Source organism: Drosophila navojoa, chromosome 2, assembly GCF_054131105.1.
Source record: "Drosophila navojoa isolate 15081-1374.11 chromosome 2, UAZ_NAV_1.0, whole genome shotgun sequence".
NCBI classification, from domain to species: Eukaryota; Metazoa; Arthropoda; class Insecta; order Diptera; family Drosophilidae; genus Drosophila; species Drosophila navojoa.
The window spans coordinates 24063010-24074750 of record NC_142890.1 but is presented as its reverse complement, the minus strand read 5'-3'; positions in this window follow the sequence as shown (position 1 = coordinate 24074750).

Here is an 11741-nt window from a genome sequence, read left to right as displayed (position 1 = left end):
GATGCGGCTGCCGTCGAGTTTAGCTCCGCGCTTTGCAGCAGCTGAGTCAGAAATCACTTCCGGCAATGGCCATCAAAGGGCAGAGGGCACAGGGCAGAGACTGGGGGCGGGGTCGTGAATCGTGAATCGGCTGCTGCACTTCACACATCTCATCGTAGGCTCAACATTTATTATGCCATTTGTGTGGGACCAAATTGTCACAATTACTCGACAATGCATCGGCTCGCCCAAAAGAGCAGAGATAGAGAGAGCGAGGCGTGGGGAGGGGGGAGAGTGAGAGGGAGTGCTCCGCATCTATATTTAGTCAAAGGCTGCCTCTGTTCTCGCTGATGTTCCATTGTCATTGGCAGGCCTTCGATGCAGCTTCATTTATCACATTTTGTCATGCGGTGTGCTCCCCCCTCGAACTTTGTTTCAATCTTTTGTGTGTTTGTTGCATTTTATTAATTTGTTTGTCATATTTTTACGTTTGTTTATTGATTAAAATGTGCACACAGACGTGGCAGCAGGGGGAAAGTACACAGCTTTGGGTTCACTCGCATAGTCTGTTTCCAGCAGCTGTTGCTGCCGTTGTTCCCGTTGTTGTTGTTGTTGTTGTTGTGCGGTCACATCGCATTGCTACTGTAAACATGTGTTTGCAGCAACATTATTATTGCTTTCCCTCGCAAACATTATTTTTACTGTCTGTGCTAGGGACACACACACAAACACACAGACACACAAATACACACACACATGTACATATTTCTATATTATATTGATACTGTGTTTGTCTGCTATCATTATTATTAAAACATCGTTTTTAAAACTCCCCCTGCGCCCGCCCCGCCTATTAAATCTGATTTATCTCTACCTTTGTATTATATAAACAAGCGCTCAGCCCCCACCGTTCTACCTTTCCAGCGTGTTTCAACAAATTATTATGAAAGAGAATTTTGTCAGGCGCATTTTTCACACAATTTCCTTCGTCCTGTTTTTATTATTATTAATATTTTTTTTGTTTTTTGTTTGTTTGTGCGTTCCTTGTGCGCTGGGCGTTCGTTTGTGGGGCTTTATGGATTTTATAATTAATTGTCTTTGACATATTTTACACTGTTGATATTTGTATTTTTGTTGTTGTTGTGGTCAAAGGCGAGCTTGTTTCATAGCTTGATTGATTTTCTTAATATTTTGCCATCAATCAATATCGTTTGGCGAGAATTCAGGCTAATGGAATCGTTATACATTCATGAGAAATGTATTCGTAATCATTTGATATATCTGTGTAGTGCAACAGAAATCTTGCCTTATCAATTAAAATTATTATATATTTTTATTTATAGAAAGTAATATTTATTTTTGCAAGATTTTCTTAAAATTAAATATGTTTTCTAATCGCACTTTGAATGCTCAGAAAGTGATAATAAGTGGGAATGTGGAGTTAGAGAGAGAGAGAAAAAAGAGAGAGAGAGAAGGCGACATTGTGAGTGTGCATGCTGATATCTGTAGAGAATGCGAGGCTGCATATGGATTTCATTGTTTATGGCCTGCAATAGGCCATGTTATTTGGCAAAGTTTATTTGCTTCCGCAATGGTCCCTTGGGTATGTTGGCGTTAGTGAGCCTAATGGGCTGCTCCCATACATACACAGTTTATTCATTCTCCCGGCCACACATAACACATACATATACGCTCATTGTCATTCATTTCGTGTCATTGTCAGTGATAACATTTGTATTGTAATTGGCAGCGCAGCCCGGGCCAGAGCTCGACTCCTGAACGATGCCGGCTACATTTTTGGCAAGGAACAAATGGCTCTTATGTGGCCGCAATGCCACAAACAATAAAAAGCAGGCCAAGTCAAGGCAGCCAAAACAAATGGCAATTAGTTGAGTCGGCGCAGCGCGGCGCGGCTCGGCTCGGGTCGAGTTGACTTCAATTGTGTCTGACTTCTGCGAGGAAGCAAGGGCGAAGTGAAAGCTGCTTAGAGCTTTGTTCGTTGCTTTTAATTAAAAGCAGATTAACATTGCGCGTGTAATGTATTTGGGCCCCGGCTGGAAAGCCAGGTCCATAAACAAATTATTGCCGAGCTCTGTCATGGAGACATTGACAGTGACAGTCGCTGCAAGAGGGCGCGGCTGCGTCTAACTGGCTCAGACAATTGCCGCAATGAAGCCAACGTCTTTTTAAGTGAGCCCCTCTCCCTCCCTCTCGTGTCTTTGCAGCGCTCTAGTCATGTGTTGTGCTCCGCAATAAAAGAGACTTTTTCTGTACAAGTGCAGCTTATTACGCTCCGCTTTGCCTCGCTGAGCTTCATTGTGCCAGCGGCGATGGCGGTGTGGGAAGTGGTGCGTCTGCCGCTAGTTACTCGCCACATCAGTCACCGCTCACTTGACACATTTCGCCTGCCATGCAATTGGCACGAAGATGTTCCCGCCACATGCCCATAAAATCCGCGCCCAGCCAGCCAACAGCAGGCGACATCTAAATATATCCACACGTTTTTCACACCAAATTGCCACAGCGCAGTGTTGGCAGCAAATTGAAATGTTTATTTCCAAAAAAGTTTGACTCGGCTTTGGTCCCCCCTCTCGGGCAGCCGCTGCTGCCAGGTGAGCCACTGCGCGTTGCCTGGTGCCCCGATGCATGGATTGTCATAAATCTGTCGCTGCAGATCGCGCCCGGAATTGTGGGTTAAGTTGTCCGTTCGAGCATCAATTTAATTGCCTGCCGCTGCTGGCAATGTTCGCACCACGTCAAAGTCTTGCACATCAGCTTAATTACTACACGTGCAGGGACTAAGGAAGGCAACATGTGTGCTTAAATGGGCCAGTGGAAACTCCGTTTGGCCAACATTTAATTGCCACAAAATGTGCATAAATGCATTTTTATTAAATTCCCTTTAAAATTGATTTCACACGTCCGGGCGCCCGCGGCATGTGGTTACCCTAACGAGCCACAGTCACCGCATTCACACACACACACACTCACACATTCATATATCCACATACAAACATGCCAAAGTGCCGCACTTGCGGTCGGACTTCAGGCGACTTTTGCATGAATGAAATTTATTCATAATATTTTCATTTCATGCATTCGACGCTGCTGGCAACTTTGACTTTGAATCTGTGTTTCGCCCGACTCGCGAGTCTTGTATTTCCATTTGCTTCCATTTGCCACGCTGCTAAGAATTAATTAAAAACATTACCCAGAATTCGACAGAATGGGTTGCATTGTTGCTTCATGCACGCCTCGTTAGTCGCCCATTTAAGAAACACAAAATTTAAAAACATGTAACCACTGAGAGTTCTCTAGTCGGGAGTGACCGACTATAGGATACCCAGAGAGCGAGCAGCTGCTAAGAGCTGTTACTCCTATAAAAATATATTGACTGCCCTTTGGCTTTGATTATTGACAAAGCAGCAGAATCGATTTATACCAACAATTTATAGCGTTCCTTCGAATCCTCAGACAAGCTTATATGAGCCAACTATAATGTTATAGCATCATTTGATTATAACAAGAGTCCCTTGAGGCATATTTGTTGTCCTTTATGGCTTTATTTAGTTATACTCTCACGGATTGATACCATGCATATCGGAGTATTTGTCAAAGATCAAGTCGGATATAAGCAAATTCGGAAATTGAATGCAGAAGTCAATACATACCAAATATGTGTATCAAAGGGGAATTGATATCAAATTAGATGCTTCTATCGTTTGTGGAATTATATTATCGATTTTTATCGATACATGCACTTATAAGGAAAATACATTTAATTTCTACTTCCACTGTTCACGAGATGGACCAAAATTCTTACATTAACTTGGATCGTCGCTTATGCTTATATGCTTATATGCTTCAAGCACATCTTCTACAGTCTATATTTATTCTCAATTTTCGATGGGTTTTCTGTTCAGAGGTATACATAAAATTGGAACAGCCCAAAAAGCTCAGCTAGCACAAGTTTAATCAATATAGTTTCCATCAGTTCAGGGTATACGCAGTCGAGTTGCAAAAGTTTAATCAAATTGTTTGCTCAGCATTTTTAAAACAATTTAATATTTATTAGAGTTCTAGTTGGTTCGTAAAACGCATCGATGGATATCTGCAGCAAATATAATTAAAGCGATAAATATGCGAGTGAGCCATATATGAATATTTATTTAAAAACTAAATATTTTTTGAATGTAAAATTAGTTCTAAATAAATGGTAGCCCACAGACTCTCTAGCAAAAAATATATATATAGTAAAGTATTAAATTATTATTAAAGTTGCGAGATTTGTGAGTGCAATATTAAAGTTATTATATATGGGAAAAATTAAGTTTGTCCTCAAGGAAGCCTGCTAATGCAGCTTAGTGAATTATATGATAAGAACAATATTCTGGCATAAATACATATAATAATTCCACTACAAACATATGTACCTTCGGCTCACATTTCACTCTGGCCAGTCATGATGTTTAGTTGACTTTAAGAGATTTGTGGGGGCGTAATAGATCTTTGACACATTTGTGCCCTCGGGCTGGGCTATTTAACGGCCAGCACAGTGTGAAAGTTTCAATGGCAGCAGCTCCGCTCTGGCGGCAGTTGCTCCTCTGGTCGCAGCTAATTGGATTTGCTTGGCTTTCTTTCTCGTCTCCGCCAAATCTCGGCCATTATCCAATTACGCAAAGAGCCGAACTGAGTTAGTGTTGTTAAGGTCAAAGTTAAGCCAGGCCGTGGTCGAGCCGCACTTGAAATCCAATTTTGATAATAAGTGCGAGAGTAGCCAAAGCACCCAAAAACGGATGCCCATTTCATAATAATACAATTTAGCGCACAATTATCTCAACAAATTTCGCTGTGACCACAGTGCACTTGAAATTCTCTTCTTCTTTTTTTTGCGCTTTGCTTGTTGCTGCTAATATTGTTGTTGTTGTTGCTGTTGCTCGACTGTTCGTTTTGTTGGCAAGTGGTGGGCAGCATGGAGTGCCTTCGCTCCGCTCAGTGCATGTAATTAAATTGAAATTTCAATATTGCCCATGGACATGGCCCAGCGGATGGCAGAGAGCAGAGAGCAGAGCGCAGAGTGCAGAGACCCAGGCAGCAGCTGTCGCTTCATGCTGGCACTGGCTCATATTTTTATTTTCATTTTCATTTTCGTTTTCATTTTTTCCGCGCTCCGCCCATAACACAGCAGCCCAGCCCCGCCACGCACCGCCCCGCCCCCAGGTTCTGTTGATTTATAAGCCGTGGCCAAAAATGCTGCAAAATTAAAGTGTAATTTATGTGCTTGGTTTGCCGTTGAATCGCGAGTCCTGCTTATCCGCCTGATGTCTCAGTTGGCCAAGTGCGTAATGCGGGGCGACCTTGCGGCCCAGTGACCCGGGCAAAAAACTCGCCGAGCTTAATGTGGCCTGGCCAACTTTGAGCTCCCCGCCCCGCTACCCCCTCAGCACCTGCGTCACACACACGCACAAAGTGTTAATGTGTTTATGTGGATGACGCTGGCTGCCTTCTTGCCTCCAATAGGCACGGCTGTCTGCCCGCCTCCTGATGCTCGTATGTCTGCGCCTCTGTCGAGTGTCCTTGCGATGTGCCGTTTGCCACTTGAGTTATTTAAATTGCGTAAGTGCGGACGGGGCAATGGCGATAGCGCATGAACAGCATGGCCAGGGGCACGAGCAGGGGCAGTGGCTGGAGCAGGGGGCCAGCATGGGGGCAATGTGAAAAGATTGATAAAATATGTTAATTGCGCTTGTTGCTGTTGCATAGCCCATGACGACCCTGGCCCAGAGCCATTTCGTGATCACGGCTCGAACGGCAGCCAGCCCCTGCATGAGCTTGTCGCCAACAATGCTGAAAAGTTAATTTTCTTGCCACTTGGCGAATGTAAATTAAAAACATTTTAATTATGTTTATGGCATACTTCGGGGCGCTGCCCGTACTCTGCTCCATACGAATTGAAGCGACATCCATTCATTCATGCATTCCTCAGAGTACACGCATCAATCTCTCTCCCTCCCTCTCTCACTCTCTCCCACTCTCTCTGCTAGTGTAATCTGCACAATTATTTGCTCAGTTTTTGCTAATGCATTGCCAAAGTTTCGAACTAAGCGAACTCTTTGCATAATCGCTGTTATGATAAATAATACAGGAGCAGGAGAAGGAAGTTCGAACAGCTAACTTAAGTAAAGTAGGAAGTTTGTTGAGCAAAGCTAAAATATCTCAGCTCATTTACAGAGTTGGGGGAGTCAAAGTTGCCTTTGTCTACACTAATTATCCGCTAAGAGTTTCCTAGCAAAGTTTTCTCTGCGCACCCTGGGTATCTTCTGGTCGAGCAGCAGCTCCAGCTTTCTCAGCCCGCGGCGGTCGCCAAAGGCCGCTGCAAACAAATCTAAAGCAAAAACTGTAGAGTGAGCGAAATAAAGAAATTTAAATATGTGAATGGGAATATGTTTTGCATTTTACGCTTGACCGGCAGCCCCCACAGACGGACGCTCGCCCAGTCCAATTGGAGGAACTCTGACTCAGTCAGCAGCAGCATCCAGAGACACACGCAAACATATTATTGTGCTGTGTGCATGGGAGCGTTCCTTTCACTGTTATTGGCAGCCAATCGAGAGCGAGAGAGCGAGAGAGAGAGAGAGGGAGAGAGAGAGAAATCTGCCACTGTTGCTCTTTTTTTGCACAGCAATTACCGAGTTTGCATATGTGTGAGTGCAGGAGAGGGGGCAAAGGGCAAGGTTGGCTAGTGGGGTGGCTGGCCACAGCCAAATGTTACATAATCAAAACCATGGGAATAGCTACAGCAAAAATAGCCAAGCAACCGAATTCAAGGAATCTTTTCGGTAACCTTAACTTTGCGTAGCCACAAAAACGCTGTCGAGTTGTTTTCCAACTGTAACTGAATGTAAGCCACTTGTATGTGTGTGTGTGTGTGTGTGTGTGAATGTGTGCTTGTGTATTTGTGGGCTGTGTGTATTTCCTTCCTGTTTGGCATTTTGGCTTTGTTGACTCAATTTCCGTATTTAATGACCCGTTGCCAAATATGCCCGAAATTTTTAAGCCAATTCCAGAATTTAGCTCCGGAGCAAGTGGACGATTTCATACCGACATTTCTGTTGTCCTTTGCTTCGATGGTGCGCAGCGCTCTGTGCCCCTGGCTGAATATAACTCATACGCAGCGCATATTAAAATGGGGCGAATTATAAAACGCATCAATTTGCTGGAATTATCGGCTTTGAAGCTCATCACAACATATTGCCGCATTTATACCGATTCCCAATTCCCCTTTGGCAATGAAACGGCACTGAGCACATTATACGAGCAGCTAATGGCAGCGTCTCTCGTTTCTCGTCTCCCGACTCTCGACTCGAAGAGACGAGGCGACGAAGCGACATTGTGGAATGAAAACAAATAACGAAATGCGATACGCAATTATAGCCTAATCCTAGGCAATAATCAAATGCCATAACCTTGCCCAGAACTCAGCTGAACTGTGTGATCTCGCAACTATAGCAACAGCAACAACAACAACAACAACAACATCAGTTGTGGCTATAACAATAGCAACATGTGTGGGTGTCGCATTGCTTTTGATTATGGTGCATAAATGTTTTTTAACAACGGCAAACAAAAGCAATCGAGAGACGAAAAACGAACAAAACGAAAGCCGAAAGGCAAAAGGCGACAAGCGAAAAGCGACAGGCGAAAAGCCCCGAGACTGAAGCGTAAAATGAAAATCAAAGGCGTTTGTGGGTTTCACTTTGGACAATGACAGCGTGGACCATTGGCCTGGCATTCAGATCCCGGGCACATAAACAACAATAAATACGGCTGGGCCCACCGTGCCCACCGTGCCCACCATTGAGCATATTATTGGGGCTAGGCATCGGGCGTAGGCATCGATTTGGCATGCAGGCTACGTTCCGGCCGCTCTGATCCTGTCCGGCCGATGTCCGGCTGAGCGTTGCTTTCAATCCTTTTGCGCCAATAAACTTTTTTATGTTGGCTATTTGTAACCTTTTTCGGATTTAACCATATACCGCCCCCTCCCCCCCCCACGATGTGGCCTAATAGCGGTTTGCTTTCTTTCACTTTGATTTAAAAATATGTTTTACCCCCGCACCACGCCTAACGGACTCCCTTGGCTGCATCTTAAGCAGATATTGGCGTAAGGGATGCGAGCCATCCCCTCATTGTTCAACTGTTTGCTTCTGACTTTGTAACGCATAATTTGAACATAATAGCACTCTATCGTCCTGCCATCCATGCCATTGTGCCCAGTGTCCATTGTCCCATTGTCCCTCTCTGTGCGAATCGAGATGTTTGTGAAATTTGGCAAGAATCTTAATTCTCCCTTTCATTCCTCCCTGTGTATGTGTATCCGCATCCGCATCCGCATCTGCTTCTTCTCTTTTTTAATATTCTCTGTTTGTTGTGTGCACTGCACTGCGATTACCGCTGATTGTGTGAATTATTAATTTTGTGTGTGTTTATCGGTTAAAGTGCGTGCTTTAAAAATTTATTACCGTTAAATGCAATTCATTGATTAATTTATAAACCAACGGCACTTGATCCGACATGGGCTCATTGAAATATTGATAAACACTATGTTATTTACCGATAGCTGCCTCTCCCTCTCTCTCTCTCTCTTTCACTCTGTTTGCTCAACTATCTGTGTAATCGATTAAAGCCTTAATTATATTACTATGTGTATATGAAGTGAATTCAAACAGCAGCTGATTCTCCTTTTGAATGCGGGCTTACGTACGAATCCATTTAAATTGAAATTCCATAGACTTCTGAGTGGCTAAGCATTAACAAGGCTATAACATAATACGGCCAATAAAATGAATAGCCCGTCGAGCTCATATGCGAGACAAGATGATTTCATAGACCTGAAGCCGAGTCCTGGCCATGTTCAGCTCTAAAAGGAACTTTTTATTTTCACTTGCGCCTACGGTTACTTCTATTTGCGTGTCCTGGACTCGCAATATTTATGCCTTGTCACACAGCGCTGTTTTATGTGATAAATTTTTTGATGTTATACGCAAAGTTTTCATGAATAATTTGTTGCGCAACATAAAACAGATGAGTTACGAGAGATAGACAGAGAGAGGGAGAGAGAGAGAAAATGAGCCAGCCAGAGTCAACTGCTAAAAAGTCAGCACGCGTGCTAAGCTCAACTAACAAAATAAATAAAATTTGTACACACAATAATCATATACAAATAGCGTCGAAGTCAATGAATGAATTGTTAACTGGCATATCGGAATGCGTCAATTAAAAATCATAGAAATATGATTCAGGCACTCGTGCGTGATGGCCAGAGATCATCACCCACTCGCTTACAGCGTCGAGCAGCACCCAGTGCCACCCCTCACACACCCACCCACACACACACACACACACACAGATGTCAGTGTCATCAACGTTATTGTCATTCGTTTGTTCATAGTTTACACACACACAAACACACACACACACCGACATATGTAGGACAGCATACATACACAGGCTAAGCTTCAGATTGTTTGTTACACATATCTAATAAATTTACATTTTTATCGAAAAAGTTTCGAAGCATTCGCTGGATTCTCATAGTCTCTCATATTGTTGCTCTGCTTGAACGGAAATATCAAAAATAAATCTCTTGGCATGTTTCCGTTGCTAGAATATCAAATACACACACACACACACACACTAACAATTCTAATTGGCGCACACACACACACACACATACATGTTATTGAAACAAAAACATCAATTTGCGACTTTTAATGGCATCATCATTGACTCAATCAGTTGCGAAACTTCCATTTGCCACACATTCCCTCCTTTTTTATTCGCTCTCTCGTGGATCCCATTCAATGCTGTGAATCGATGTTAATTAGCATTTTCCACTCTATTCTCGCAAATTATATGAATGCAAATGGGATGACATTTGAGTTCTACATGTGTGTGTGTGTGTGGCTTAGCACAGTTAAGTTGTGCAATTCTTGAAGCAAGCCAACTTCAGCTTCATGCAACATTATTCGGCCAACAACTTCGCCCAGGCTGAATGGGCAAATTGAATGATTTGTGAGTTTGGCAACTTTTTTGCCTACTTCTTGAGTTGCTCCAGTCTGGCAACTGCCTTACGACTCCCCAGAGCCTTTTGTTGCCAGGGCTCAAAGTGTCGCCACGCCCCAAAGCATTCCAGATTGGTTTTACCTGCCATCAGGCAGCACTTTCCTGTTTTATTAGAGATCCGCCTATTGTCACACACACGCACACACACACTCATGCAGCATCATTGGGCCTGTTTCTTTTGTTTTGCTTATATACCCTTTACATTGTTTTGTAGGGTATTACACACTAGCACAAAGTATTCAAAGACACTCGAGTGGCACGTATATAGAATTTTAAAATAGTTGTAGCTGTATTTCATATAAATCAAGTCCTTTTCATCTAGTACCATAAAGTTTGTCTAATAGAAAGTGTATGGATCAATTTTTCATTTCCCATTTTCCCTTTGCAAACTCCCTTCTGCTACGGCTCATACATATGAATGAGTTCGAAATTCGAATGTGTGTTAGGTATCGCCAATTGGAGCATACCCAACTAGGAGGACCTGCTGCTGTTGTCGCAGTGGCTTATTTACATGCGACGCGAAACTATGAATACGCCCTCATTAGTCTGACTCCTGCAGACTCCCTGAATGTTTACTTGCTGCTGTGGCCCATCAGCTAGGCATCCTGTCAGCAGTCAGTCATTCATTGTTTCAAGCCAAACGCAGAGGAAAATACAAACTTGGAGACAAGTCTGGAGATTTTCAAGAACTTGGAACTGCATTTTGGCTACTGCTGTTTTTCCAACTGATTTCAATCGATATGGCATCTATATCATGCATATTTATACCATGTGAAGTTCCTGCTCATATTGTGGGTTCCAATGCGGCAAGAGAAAGAGAGAGGGCGAGAGTGGGGGTTATCGGTGTATTAACGTAAAAACTCGTATGTATGGCTGAGTTGCCATGGAGTCTCCCTGTCTCTCTCCCTCTCTTTCTCTCGCCGAAGATGCCTTTCCACTTTATGCGTTCCCACAACGGATAAACTGTATGGCGGCGGCTGTCGAGGGATCGTGCATTCCGCTTTGCGACCGCCAACGCGGACATACAGTGCGTATGAGTTATGCAGATAACGCCGCGGTTACTCAGCGAGTGTTACTCAGAAACTGCGTTACTCAAAGGCATCGTATTTTCTGTCTGCATTTTTTCCCCCTTTTCATTCGCTGCCCGTTAAAGTTGCAAGTGAAAGCCTCTTTGCCAGATTTTTCGGACTTTTCAAGCCCTCAAAGCCCTTCGCTGTATATTTTTTGGTGTGTTTTGGCTGTAACTGTAAATCCGTGAAAAAATGTTTACATATTCCCGCGGCCTAAACTTAGGTTTCAGTTTTGTGAAATCTGTTATTATGCATTTACCGCAGATTTTAATTTCTATCGAAAATATTTGTATAAAAATGAATTTGATAAGGATATATGTAATAAAAAAATGAATATATAGATTAATCAATATATATGGAATTGATAAAATAAACTCTTTTGAGTAGAATTAGTATTAATTAAATTTTTGAGTTTAATTTAAAGAAAATAAGTTTTTAATCCTAAAAAACTAAAAATAACAAGTAAGAAAGCTCTAGTCGAGACTGCTCGACTACGAGATCCCCTGAACCCTACAAGGAACTGATATTTCAATAATAATTAGCACACACACACGTACACACACACAC